We start from the raw sequence: 10560 nt of genomic DNA, 5'->3' as shown, positions 1-10560 counted from the left end.
TATTCCCCCAAAGTTTCCACCTTGAAACTTGTTTTGGAAGGATTTTTGCTGAGGTGGGTAGTACTGATCTTGAGGATTCTCCACATTTGGATTGCGGTAAGAGAGATTGTTGTAATTTGCATTCCGGAAGTTGTTGTTGAAGTTGTTGTGGAGCGATTTTGGTATGGCACCAGTGCTCCTACGTAGTTCACATCTTCTTCTTGAAATGCTTGATTAATGTGATCGATATCACTAGGTCCTTCATCTTCTGCGCCATTGTTGGTTTGACAGGCATGGATCGGGCGATTGTTGCTCTTCAGAAGCTGGCTCACCATGTTCTTCAACTCAGTTATCTCCTTGTTGTCTATTCCGGCTTGCTTCATCGATCGATCGTATTCAGGACAGTCAGTGCTATTGGCTTGAGCCAAATTTTCGATGAGAGCTCTTCCTTGGGTTATCGTCTTTTGCCCAAAATCTCCATTGCTAGCTGTATCAAGTGAAAGTTTGTATTTTGGTTGCAAACCTCGGTAAAATGTGCTCAGCAGGCTTGATCCATGAAATCCATGGTGAGGGCAATCACGTTCATACTCCTGAAAACGTTCCCAAGCTTCATAGAAAGATTCAGTTGGCCCTTGTTGAAAGGTTGAGATCTTCGTTCTCAAATTGTTCGACCTTGACTTAGTGTAGAAGTGGTTTAGGAAAGCAGTTCTACATTCTTCCCAATTGGTAATCGATCCTGCAGGCAAAGACTTCAACCAACGGTGAGCTTTATCTGCTAATGAAAAAGGGAACAACTTACACTTTAAATAGTCAGGTGGAACTTGGTTTGTTCTCATCATGCTGCAAATTTCTTCAAAAAGCTCGATATGGTCCATTAGGTGCTCAGAAGGAACTCCATGGAACTGGTTTTGCTTCACCAATGAGATGATTTGAGGCTTGACTTCAAACTCATTCCGGTTTGGAAATGGTACTTGAATTGCAGATCGATTCTGAAAATTTTGAGTAGGTGCATCAAAATCAGCTATGCGATGGTTCCAGGCTTGTCTTCAGTGTTGATTTGCTGGCGGAATGGGGCGGTGAATGAGTTCATTCGGCTGCGTTGCTGGGTGGTCACCATCGGCTGCATTGATGGGTGGATCAAGGTCTTCACGTCCTTCTCTCTCTCGGTTCTGGTGGTTTCTTGGAAGAACCTCATCCTCCTCTCCATCTTGTCGAGCATGATCACCTTCTATGTGATCATTCTCTTCGTTTTCTCCATGTTGGGACCCGTCTTGGTCCATATTTAAATTTCGATTAATAGGATCTCCAGGCTGGTCGTCGTTGGCCATTCCTTGCGTTCGTCTAAGTCTTCGAAGTTCTCTTTCGTGTCTGTCTATCTCGTCTAGAATTGGAATGTCTCCTGCAGGTCTACGCCTGGTATTCATGCAATTCAGAGAAAAATTTATAAACCCTAGTATCCTGCTGATGGTCGTGTCAACTGCGTGAGGGAACAAGTTTTACCCTTAACGAAACAAATAAAAGCCGCAAGTGCACAGCTGATCAGTTGCAGTATTTAGGGATCGAATCCACAGGGATTTGTGTGCCTGGTATTCTTCTACGGTTTTTTTAACTTTATGTCTAGACTAAATTGGTTTTAAAGGTTGGTTGTTTTTCTTGCGAATTAAACTAAAACAAAAGAAAGCAAATAAATCTATCCTAAAAAGCAGGTAAAAAAATCGAATGAAATGCAATTAGAATAAGCAAATATCGAATGAAAGACTAATAAGGCAAGTAAAATATCGCATGAAAGGTAAATAAAGCAAGTAAATAATGAACTAAGGAAATTGAAATGCAGGTCTAAGAAAGCAAGTAAAAATCGATGGAATTGTAAACTATGGCTAAAAACGCTGAGCTTTTGGGAACTCTAAGGGATCATAATCGGTTTTAACACTAGGGATTATAGATTGGGATTGACGGATAACGATATATGGGTTCTAGAGCTAGAGTACGGCGGTATGACTACGTCACTGTCGTGATCATAACCAACTGTTTCTCGCAACCCTGACCAGTAGGTTTCCACTCTGGCCCTAGAAGGGAGAGAACGCAAGAGCTGCACAAGACTCGTCAATACTCACGATCTCGCCGCAGGTAGGTTTCCACTCCTACGGAAAAATCGCCTGTTTCATTCTAGGGCTGATACTTAATGAAAACTTTCGCAACACTAACTATCTAGATCAGATACTAGGTGATCAATCAAGCATACATGCAATAAGAACAAGAATAAACAGAGAACAGGTCGAAATCCCAGATCTATAAACCTAGATGTCTTAATCGATTATGAGAGCCCCTTTCGGGAACCCTAAGCCCAACTCGGGATCTACTCAGACATGGCTGAGTTCGACATCATCATTGGTTTTAATAAAAGTAATGAAAAACAGTAGAGAAAAAAGATAAAGAAAGCTTCTCTATTGAAGAACTCGGACTTGAACAATCATCTACAAAAATCTCATAAAAACGGCTAAAGGAAAAGGGTTTCTGTAAAGTATGAAGGGTTGTTTTCTAAAAACGACCTAAATGACATGTATTTATAGTCTCCAATACTCCATGGTCTTTAGGGTTCCGGAATTGAGGCTGAGAATGACTTTGGGCTTCAGATAAGTGGGCTTTAACTCGGAGATTGATTGCCGCGGCAAATAGCTTGTTGGCCGCGGTCACGTGAGTTGCTGACCGACTTTGAGTGGCTCCGGGGCTAATGGAATATCTTGAGATCCAACCGTTGGAATGTCTCCAAACCAAGTGCATTTGAAAGCTGGTTGATTCTTCTATAAGTTGTCTAATTTTGAGGGTGATCGGACGGTGAGAAGGTCTTCGTCTCTCCATGAGAGTTCTGACGGTCTGCATTTATCCAAAAGAGTCTTTTTGTTCCATTTTGTGCCTCTTTATCCCAAATTACCTGAAAAGTCTTTTAAAATAGAAATCCTTTGAAAACCTTTGAAAATGAAGTAAAAACACCTGTAAAAGATATTAAAATGATCCATAAAAATGGTCAAAATCCGGTGTTATCACCTGCAAGTGCTCAGTTGTGTGCTGTGTAGTACTTAGGATATTGATCCACAGAGATGTTGTCTAATCTGCAAAAAACTTTAAACTAGGATAAGTAAGCGAATTAATAAACTCAGGGGGTTTTTATAGGTTTTTGGTTTTACGGAAAAAAAAAACAAAACAAAACTAAAGAAGAATCCTAGACCTAATCGATATGGGCTTAAGGATATCTAAGGGATGCTTTATTCAATCTATGGTTCTAAACTTATAGGGGGTTAACGCAGACTCCTCCCGAATGTCTTAACCGATATCTTAGTATCTTCCAATTAGCCTACAAGAATTGTCTTTATCTATTTCTAAGTATCTGCATGGAACTAGAATATGCACTAGTATAGCTACCCAAATGTCATCACCATAACTAACTAATCACTTAAACTCGACAAGTAGCTTTCGTCTCTCTTTGCGAGTAAGATCATACATTAACGAATCGGAATTCATTCTTGCTCACATCTTCTTTGTAGGTAGCCTTCGACTCCTACATCGACTATGTTCTTCTGAAGCTATGTACGGCGATCTGATACATCACTCTCGTGGCTCTGATCAATCCTCATGTATTAAGTATAACTTAGAAGAGATGGATCAAGAATATGTTTGAGAAAACTAGCAATCCTAATAGATCCCTTCGATGGATCCTTTAAACCCAACTACTAAACTACTCTAACATGATGCAAGAAAAGAAAAGCATAATAGATAGATGCATTAACTGAAATAGATAGATGAAAAGATAAAACAAGGGTTCAAAGGAAGAATTCCTGTCTCCCTAATCTAAATCTAAGAAACAAAAGTTTGGTGGCTCAAAACTCATTACAGGAGCACACACCCGAAATAGGGCCGTTAAGAAATGTATTTAAAGGTCCTTAAGTCTTCTAGGTCGTCTTTAGGGCTTCTCTGAAGAGAAATTGCAAAATGGGCTTGATGTTGGGCCTTGGCGCCGAGATATGGTGCACCGCAGGTGAGAGTCCTCTGGGACTGGTGGAATGATAGTCCACCGCGGGTGAGATGTGTGGGACGTGGCCAGAAACCTGTTTGCCGCGGGTCAGCTGAAGTCCGGGCTGGATCCTATTAAATGTATCTTTTGATTCAACCGTTGAATTGTCCTAAACTAAAGTGTATTGTAAAGTTAGCTGGATCCTATTAAATGTCTCCAAATTTCAGCTAGATCAGACAGTGAGAAAATCTTTATTTGAGACTAAACTTATGACTCTATGCTGCAAATATGGTTTTTCTCCATTTTGCAATGTTTTTCCCTAAGTATCCTGAAAAAAGTCTTGAAACTACAAATATATGAAAAATATAATAAAAAAACATAAAAATAATTAAAACCTTTGAAAAAGCATAAGAAATCAATGGGAAAACGACGTATTTTCCCCTCGGAAGTATCATATAGTAACAGATCCACCCGAAGTTTCGATCTGGACCTAAACCTCCCTAATTAGAAAGTTATAAACGTATTTCCTCCCAATTGGAAAGTTCGAAACATATTTATCCATAAAATAAAAGTTTCAAACTAAAATCCACACAGATCAAGATTACTTCTGGTTTACTGTTTGCCGAACCAAATTTAACCAATTAAAAATAAAACGAAACCGGCTTTTAACCCAATTAGAACTATTAAACCAAAAATTATACATTCCAGAAATCTAAACCCAAATAGAACCCTAATTCCTTATAATAGCAATTACTGTCAATGTCGTGAAGTTCATGGGATGATGATGATGATTGATTGTTTCTTTGGATTTGAAACCTATTTTGGATTTGGATTTGGATAATCATAATCAATATCGTATAAACCCTGATTTCATTCTTGTAAATGCCAATTTTTTTGAATCATTTATCGCTGATGAAAATTCTCACCGTCGGGAGCTGCTAAAAATAAATCAAACTTTTTCTTCCTCTTGATTTCAATTTTTTTCTAGAGAGTTATTATAATGGAGTCTGATAATGGCTGCTCGTCTCCAATTGTTTCTTGGGTTATCATTATCGTTCAACATTAAGTCCAGATTACTCCTCAAGCTTTTTCTGCAACTCTTCACAACTTTCACCAATCAAAAGTCAACAACCATTGACTATTTCTCAGAATCCTCTTCGTGCATCACGGTGGTTGAGCTCGGACGATGCTCGTCATCGTTATAAACGATAGAGAGTCAAAGAGATGGGATGAGGAAATTGCTGGTACCATTGTCATCCTCTTTGACAGAAATATAGAATGGGAATCAAGGAAATTTGGACAGCGAGAATTCCATCATTTGCTCTATGAATTGATTTTCTAAAATTGGGCAAGAAGCTTTACAAATCCACGGTGGCTAATTAATGGAAAAGAATACTAGTACGATTGATGCGCAGATTCATGTTCTGGGCCAATACATAATTTTTATATAAAGTTTTAGGGTTCATCGTTTATTGTTTTTCAATTGATTTGAGGATTTTCTAATTTAAATGAATTTAGGATCGTGCTAGGGTCGGGATTATGAATCATATTACAGTTCAGGTTGGATTTTTAATTTGGTCTAGTATCCGGTTTAAGTGGTTTTGTATTAAGTTTACTTCATAAACCATTCAAACCAATGGTTATGGATAAATATCTTTTGAACTTTCTAATTGGGGAAGATACGTTTGTAACTTTCTAATTAGGGAGATTTAGGTTGACGTCGAAACTTTGGGTGGATCTGTTACTAGATGATACTTCTGAGGAGGAAATACGTCGTTTTCCCGAAATCAATAGTGCAATTGAGTACAAATACGGTGTTATCAACTCCTCTAGACTTAAACCTTTGTTTATCCTCAAACAAAACAAGATCCAAGCTTGGAAAAAACTTCAAACATAAATCTTAGGGAACTCAAATCAGAGATCATACCTCTAAAACATAACCATCGATGTACATCTACCACAACCTAGCATAGAAAATTATCACTAAAGCAAGTATGACACTAATCCATGGATCTGTCACGCAAAATCTAAGCAATCTAAATCTCAATTCTGGGCAACTATGTCTCTACATTTATTAATTTAGGCATGAATTCTCAATAAACATGTCATCCAGGGTAGACGGCATTTGGTGATGAAAGGGTTATTTAAGTGGTGGAGCTCAAATTTTTAAGGTTACTTTTAAGCTGAGGAGAATGAAAGATATTATGCAAAAACGCAAGAGAGAATGAACCTGTTGATATTCACATCTTCCCGTCACTTCTTCTTGTTATCTAAGTGTTTCACATCTCTCTTTCTTTGATATCTTCTTTGTAACTCCTCCAGACTTAGATCTTTCTTTGGGACTCAATAAGAAAAACTCCAACTCTTTCTAATGATGATCCATAGAACCTTTGGAACTCATGATAAACCCTTATTTTTTAGGCAATTTTCTTTCTATTTTTTTCTTTTCTTTTTTTTTTGAAAGGGGGAAGTGCATTTTTGATAAAGAAAGAGTCTAAGGTCCAGAAATTACCATGTTTTTTAGCTTCCAGGATTAAATGATGCTCTTGGGAATCTCCTCCACCAATAAAGTACAGTCTTCATCTTCTGTAACTGAAAAATTGTGTTGTTCCTTTTCTCTCCGACATTTTTTCATATATCTGTACATCAGACAATAGAAAAAGAGAGTGCATGAGGTTTGAAAGAGATAGGATAAGGTGGATAACTAGCTAAAGATGAGCTAGCCATTGAGGATCATCAAAGAAATGTAAAAAAGATAAGAAGTCCTGAATGTATGATTCGTTTCCCTGGCCTAACACATTTAATGAGAAATTAAGTCAATATTAAGTCCAAATAAAACAGAGCTAGCATATTTTACACTCGAGAATCTAGACCATTTAATTTCTTCTCGGGTTCTTTGTATCACAAATGCTCTAGCTACCGCCTAGTCTATAACCAGATTGTGACAGAGCATGTTACTAGGAAATGGTGTAGAAGCAAACAGGTCGATTTCATCATAGATTTTTGTCATCATTCCCTCAAATCGTATTTATACTTTTAAAACACTTTGAAAATTTGAAAAAAAAATTGGAAAAACATTAATGAAAAATACAGAATGCAAAGGTATGTCACGAGCTACTCCTCATGGTGTTACACTTGATTCATCAACAAGGTTGATCTTTGTTCTAGTCCTGTAAATGTGCCTAATACCAAGCCTCAAAGCAGTTGCTTTGGACATAATGTTGAGACAATCACAAAAAACTTTAGTAAATCTTTCACCTCTAATTCCACAAGAGATAAGAAATCGACCTTGGTCTTGGATTTTATGTAGAGTTCGGATTGGTTTTCCTTCCTTGGCGTGTGTAGATGTTTCAAACACTGAGTACGATTCACAATAGGAGTCTGCAACATCAAGGCACATGTATGAATATATGTATGGCATTTCAATCCTTCTATGTGTCAGATCCGTTTGGCCTGTGGGGTTTGTTGCGTTTTCATCATATCCCATGATTATCTTGCATAGAGCATGAGGGATGTGCTCTTCTGAATCTTGATCATCATCAGGAATTCGGTCTTCTCTGCTTCGAGTTGCTCTACCCAGTGGGTGAACTTCAGATACTAGAATGTTGGCGGGATCGGAGGGAGCTCAGAACTAGTTACAGGTTTCAATGTGAGGCAGAGAGGCAGTATACCACGGTTGAAAGGTGTGCAACAGCAGCCAGATGTACTTCCACTGCAGGTGAAGCGTGCACGGCCACGGTGGAGGATTCTAGGCTTGCCATGGCCAATCATTCTTCTTCCTTTTCTCGGACACCTTCAATGTAGTTATGCACGTCTATTCCAGGGGTTTTCTGAAACTAGGTTAGGTGACTCCTCTTTTTCTTGATTATTGTTGGGGTTGGATTCCACCCCCTTGATTTTAACTCTCATAAAACAACGAAGTATTAGAACTGGGTTTCACCAAGCCCACTCTTAGTAAGCGAGTCAAGCCCAATAAATGGTTTTCAACCAAATTTGTCGAGCCAAGCAAGATAACCAAACCAAACCGAGCTATGGTTCGGTTTATTCAAGCCACATCAAGAAATGAGTCGAGTTATGCCAAAAGAGGGTCGAGCCCTGTGAAGGGAGAGACCGGGTCGAGCCATGCGAAGAGAAAGATTGGGCCGAGCCTTAGCCCAATCAATCTGTGTGGGCCGAGCCAAAGGCCGAGAAAGTCAAACTGTGAAGATGTGAAGCCCATCGGAGCAAGTGAAACATCTTCGACTAGGTAAAAATCTGAGGCGGCGACCGTGTAAAGAGATAAGGAAATTTTCCGCGAATCTTTCTCGAGATTCTCGGCTAGGCGGTTAAAGAGCTTGTATAAATAACCGATGTATTACATTCACAATGTATCTTTTTGCAACCCTAAGCGCACAGACTTAAGACTTCACCAGCAATAATAAAAAAAAAACCTTTTTTCGATCTTGTGTTCTTGCGATAAAACCCTAGAAGCTTCAATTCCCTCTTAAATGCTTAACAAGTTTTGATTCTCCGGGTTTTACCTCACACAATTATGAACAAGAGAATCTTTCTAATGATTCTCAAAGATCTTCTTTACAAAAGAGTTTGTAGCTTCCTGGGAGTCCGAGAGATAACTCATGTTTGAATCAGTTTCTTTAGCCTTGTGTTCGAGTTTACTTAGTCGAAATTCAATCTCTTGAAGCTCATCATCAGTTCTCCCTCTGTACCACGAAGCAAACTCGCTGGTTTCCTGGATTTCTTGCTTTGAATCACTAATATCACTAGAGTTTTGAATGATATCATACTTGAAGTTCAAATAATTAAATTGAAATAATAGATTTAAAACAATGTCTATGTGTTTAATATATTAGGGATATTTGGTAATTTTAAATTCAAAAGGTTAGTTTTCAATTTTTTTAAAATAGAGGTTAGTTTTCAAAATATAAAAAAATTTCAGAATATTAAACCAAATCTCCCCAAATATTAAGTGTTTCTTTTAATTGAAAATATAATAAAAATGGCTATTTTAAAAATAAAAATCTGATAACAGTGATATATAATGTATGTACTAATTTTGTTGCAGTTTAAACCGATAATATCCATGTTTGACAAGAATAAAACTGTGAGACCCCGCTCCCTTCTTCCCTACCGGGAACCAGACAGACCGCCTATCAAATCCATGAGACCCGAATCCGCCTTTCATCTGGATTGGCTATCAACTCTGAACGCCCCTAACCGTCCCTACCAGTGAGCCCAACGCCGTATAATCTAGGGTCCAACGTCCTCTCTCTAGGTCCGTTGGCCCGCCAACCGCCCCTACCAGTGAGCCCAACGCCTTATCTCTTAGGCCCGTTGGCCCACCACTGTCTGACGGTTGGCCTCTTTTTAGGCCCATGGGCCCACCCCTGTTCGACGGTCGAGAGTCGCTTGGTCCGGGGGGTTCGTAAGAATTGTCTACTGTCCCTGCAATCATCACATGATCTTTTCCCGTGCTTTGTCCTCATTCGCACGGTACCGCAGACTACTTCCTGGTAGGTCACCCATCCTGAGAGTACTCCAGCTTAAGCACGCTTAACTCTTGAGTTCTCTCAGCACACTTGACCAGAAAAGATAAGTGCACTTTGTTGACATAGGTAGCCAAATCAATTCTTATAAGCCTTTTCACATATACCGGAAATTGGGATGTCACAATTCTCCCCCGACTTCCAAAGAATTCGTCCTTGAATTCTCAACCACGTCCCAAGACGCCACCCGGGTCAGAGCCGGTTGGCGAGCCTTGGCTCTGATACCAATTGTAAGACCCCGCTCCCTTCTTCCCTACCAGGAACCAGACGGGCCGGCTATCAAATCCATGAGACCCCGAATCGCCTTTCATCTGGATTGGCTATCAACTCTGAACGCCCCTAACCGCCTCTACCAATGAGCCCAACGCCGTATAATCTGGGGCCCAACTTCCTCTCTCTTGGTCCGTTGGCCCACCAACTGCCCCTACCAGTGAGCCCAACGCCTTATCTTTTAGGCCCGTTGGCCCACCACTGTCTGACGGTTGGCCTCTTTCTAGGCGCATGGGCCCATCCCTGTCCGACGATCCGGAGTCGCTTGGTCCGGGAGGCTTGTACGAATTGTCTACTGTTCCTGCAATCACAACATGATCTTTCTCCGTGCTTTGTCCTCACTCGCACGGTACCGCAGACTACTTCCCAGTAGGTCATCCATCCTGAGACTACTCAGGCTTAAGCACGCTTAACTCTAGAGTTCTCTCAGCACACTTGATCGGAAAAGATAAGTGCATTTTGTTGACATAGGTAACTAAATCAATTCTTATAAGTTTTTTCACATAATCGGAAATCGGGATATCACAAAAATGAACTAAACGTTTCATATAGAAATTTATAATAATTGGAAAATGAGCAGCCAAAAGGATTAAGTAATATTTTATTAATTTTTCTATAGATTACTTTATTTTGATATATATATTTTTTTTTCATAACAACAGATAAAAAAAAAACTAATAAACAATTAGGCAGTTAACTAAAACAATAAATATTTATAGTTATTTTACAAAGTGTTTAGACAAGTATTTTTAGTTCGAA

General features: G+C 39.3%; 1 non-coding gene across 1 annotated transcript; it reads left to right on the top strand.

Annotated features, from left to right (window-relative positions):
• The first annotated feature begins 537 nt into the window (after nt 1-537).
• On the top strand, nt 538-644 carry LOC112084827. Its single transcript, XR_002898486.1, has one exon. It is a non-coding gene; the product is annotated as a small nucleolar RNA R71 (small nucleolar RNA).
• The last annotated feature ends 9916 nt before the right edge of the window (nt 645-10560 follow it).

This window comes from Eutrema salsugineum, unplaced genomic scaffold (genome assembly GCF_000478725.1).
Source record: "Eutrema salsugineum unplaced genomic scaffold, Eutsalg1_0 scaffold_4, whole genome shotgun sequence".
Lineage (NCBI taxonomy): Eukaryota > Viridiplantae > Streptophyta > Magnoliopsida > Brassicales > Brassicaceae > Eutrema > Eutrema salsugineum.
This window is presented reverse-complemented; position numbering and strand designations above follow the sequence as displayed.